This window comes from Amblyomma americanum, chromosome 2, assembly GCF_052857255.1.
Source record: "Amblyomma americanum isolate KBUSLIRL-KWMA chromosome 2, ASM5285725v1, whole genome shotgun sequence".
In the NCBI taxonomy this organism is placed as follows: domain Eukaryota; kingdom Metazoa; phylum Arthropoda; class Arachnida; order Ixodida; family Ixodidae; genus Amblyomma; species Amblyomma americanum.
The window spans coordinates 180,144,592-180,148,536 of NC_135498.1; positions in this window are offsets into that span (position 1 = coordinate 180,144,592).

A 3,945-nucleotide genomic window follows, 5' to 3' on the forward strand; every position below is an offset into this window, starting at 1 on the left:
GTCAATTGCCGGTTCGTGCGTGAATGAGTGAGAAGCTTCCAATACGAACAAGTATACACGAAGCAAGTTGCCAAATACTGACACATATAAAGTACTCACCGACGTACTGGTGGTAAGTAAGCCTTCCCACGCATTTACATCGTTTTTGGCTACTACTTGTGGGAAGCCTGCTAGATTCCCGCCGTGGCGTCTGCGCGGCATCCCGCGTCGCTCTCTTTCCCTTTCTCCCGCCTCGGGCGGCGGAGAGACGGCTGGTGGCTAATCGCTGTCATTCGGCCGCAGCTCCGCCCCCGGCTTCCCAAGGTCCTTTACCATTGGTGACTTTTGGCGGGAATTTGGGACCCGTTTGGGGTGGTCGCGCGACCTTCCGAGCGGGGCCCGGAGCAACACCCAGGGTGTTGCCCGGAGGGAGAGAGACCCCTCCGAGACAGCGTAAGGTGCGTACGTTACTGCTCGTCCGAGCCGGCCTCTGCCGTTCGGACCAGTTCATACTCGAGCTTGCCAGCGTGGGTCCTCGATCCGCCGCGGCTCGAGCCTGTCCAGGGGTCCAACGACCTCTGACAGGCGCACCTTGCGTTGACTGCCCACTCTCTCTCGCAAACGGCCCATCGGCCGACACGAGAGAGATCACAGCACTGCCGCGGGGACAATCTCCTGCAGCGGCGTGCTAGCGGCGCGCATTTCTCTTGTTGCCCCGAGCGCGCACCGGAGCCTTGCTATGAGCGCGCCCCGGGACGGGGTGACTGTTGAGTGTGTGTATGTACCGCTGGAGGGCGGCGTCAATAAACGTCTCCTTTGTGAACTTGGAGGCCTGTTTCTTGCGGCGAGCCGCTCTCCTCTCTGCAGAGGTTGAACGCCGCCGCAGCGGTGCCCCAGGGTGCGTGTGGTGACGGCTGATCGGTGCCCTTGGCTCGCGCGAAGCTCGAACCCGCGGTGGGTAGTGGCCTGTGCCTACTGAGAAACCCACATACTAGTCGGCCCTGCTTTTCACTTGAGGTCTTTGCTCTCCGTCCCTTTGATCGTGGACACAAGGCGGCTTCTTCGCAAGTTCTCTTTATGGCGTGCATTTATTGGAAAGTGTGATTTTTTTTCAGTGCTGCGTCGCACTTAAATGACGGAATTGCGCCCTCCACGCGAAAATAACCAAACCACAAGCAGCAATTTTCAGGGGGAAAGTTGGCAGTGCCTTAACTTGAATAACCCTGGAATTCAGCGGGAAGCTTCTGCGCGCATGGTTACCCATCACGTGGCTTCACAGCACCCCATCGGGTGCTCTTAAGGTCAACCCAAAGGGCACCCCAATGTCAAAGGACAACTGAAGGTCATGGGTAAAGGTTCGACGCCATAACTATGCCACATACGTCACCCACTGCTGTCGTTGGTTGAGGTGAAGGTCGTTGTGCTGCCTATCCGAAAACTGCTTTACTTAGCATAATGATGTTTTTTGATTAAAAAAAATAAGTGAGATGAATCTTGTGACGTTCGTGTCTGAGTAATCTCAAGGGTGATCACTGCAGCATCGCCTTTCCGGAAAACGCGCTCTTGTGGTCAACTAATCACTGGCAGCCGCCCTGTTTGGCGATAAACTTGCACTGTGGTGCGATGTAAGCGCCCCGTCATTTCCACACTTTTCGAACACAGTCATGCAACTGTGTTCCCATTTAAGATTTTGCATCGCTTAAAACAGGACGGCGACGGACGGATTTTTGTTGGGCAAGAACACCCGTGGTGCCGTAAAAACCTCTCCAAGTTAATTTTCAACTTTGTTCACTCTCAGTGGTCGTAACGCCAACTTCTCTGCAGCTCTCAAAAAGCACGCCTCAGCTGCCTTGTTTACTGCAGTACCGAGGCGCGCGCGAGCCGACGGCACGCGAGTCCTCGTTGGCGTTCCATAACCCTCCTCGCTGCTCCGGCCCCTCCTCCTCTTCCCCACCCACTTCTCTTTCCGTTTACACTGCGCCAGCTCTTCCGAGCCTTCGGCGCAGGCCTGCCAACCCCAGGGATTTTCTCCTATATCTAGAGAATTTAAACGTTTAGGGGAAAAATAGATTATTGTTGTAATGTAGGAAAATTTTACTTTCTGTATGGGTCATTTTTATTTTTCGGTGTGAATAGGCTCCTTATTCACCCTTTCTTGACCACCTTGATTTTGAGAGTCTACCAATGCGCCATCTGCACGTGCGGAAAGCATTGATGGGATCGAGGTAGCGGGGTCGGGCAGGGTGGAGGTACGAGGATGACGGGACTCACGAAGACATTGGGGGACAACAATATATTTATTCTATTTACATGGTGAATCAAATGCACGGACTGTACAGAGATGATGAGGGAAGCGCTGCAGAGAAGAGCTCTAAAGACTCAATGAGGCAGACGGGCGCCCTGAAATAAGGCTTTGCCTCTGCAAGCTTCCCTGTTCGCCGCACTGCAGTGCAACAGAGTTTTCTCTCTGATCAACCTGATGAAAACAATGACTAGAAACAGCTTGGCGACGCAAACCCTGGAAGCTATACCCTTCACGCCAAGCGGCTTCTAGGAGGAGCCAACTCTTGACTTTGCAGTGAAGGAACGCTTAATTGGCCTTCTGAAAAAAGACATAAGGCGAAAATACGTCCCCGAATCGCTTTCTCTGCGGCGGTTAATGAACAGGGCTCTGTGGCTGCATAAATGGGCGCAGAGCTGCAGAAATATGCCCCAGCCGCTGAGGTTATAGAAGAGAATGGAACGGAGCGAAGAGCGGAACGGCTGTGAAAGAGGAGAACAACTAGGCGAGGAGGCGGAGGCAAAGGGAAAATAGAAGGAAAGGGGGAAAATGGGGGCGAGGAGGAGGAGAGGCGCCGTTGCGAGAGGGGTTACGGAACGCCAACGAGGAAGATTTCGGCGCTCAGAGCAATCTGCTGCATGCGGAGACGTTGAAGTGCTGCCTGATGCGCCGCAAACACAAGCCAAAATTCAACGTCGGCGTCGTCCCCACCGTCCGCCACAGGCCCGCGTGAAGCCATCGCAGCCTGAATGCTGAATGTCGACACACTCACAATACACGATATTGCACACACACAGAACGTAATCAGGCAATTAGACGCCGCACGTGACTGCACTGATCACGTACACGAGGTGCGCTTGCAATCAAAAGAGGCCCAATGCTCCCACGACGGCTCCCAGCAAAGTAATGGCTACAAGTGGCTATTATGCCGGCTAAAAAGTCAGCTAAAACCATCGTTTGTAGACTTCTTTTTGTTTTTCGTTAATGTCCGCCACATGCGTAACCAAAGCTCTGCCCCGCAGGGGGTAGTGCGATAAACAACCTTTTTTTTCTTCCATTTATCCTTTTTAAAGTAACCGTATTTAATAATACACTGGTATAGGTGCAGTCACAAATTCGCAATGGAGGTGATCACATGGTGGTTTCCGTCACACTAACCGACATGCCCTAAGGCGGCCAACTACGGTTTGCGCTAAGCATAGTTAAGTCCTATAACCACAGTTAAGCTTAACCATGGTTAAGGCTGCCCGTGTAAAGAGGGTATTAGGAGCCAAGCAAGGACACACACGCAAGCACACTCCGCTCATACAACGCGCCGCGCGCCCGACGGGCCGTCCGTTGCTCGAGTCCACCGCTGGCGCGAACAAAATTCAGATCTAGCCGCGAGAGAGTTTTGAAGTTCAGCAAAAATCGTTAATAGCTGCTCTGCTGCCGAAGAACAAACTTTCATCGGCCGCGCCGAACTCCACCCGCACTTATATTTGAATGACGCTGCACGACTGCCGAAGTACGCACTCGAGCGTCCCAGCTCTGCACACCCGCCCGCAAGAGCTTGGCCAGCTTGGCGCCGCTCTCTCGTCGTGGCAAATCCGCCTTGGTCGTGGTACGAAAGTGAGGCGCAGCGAGCACTGTTGGCGCGCGGAGCCGGTGAAAAGGCGATGCGGCAGGCTCCGGAGCTCTGCTTG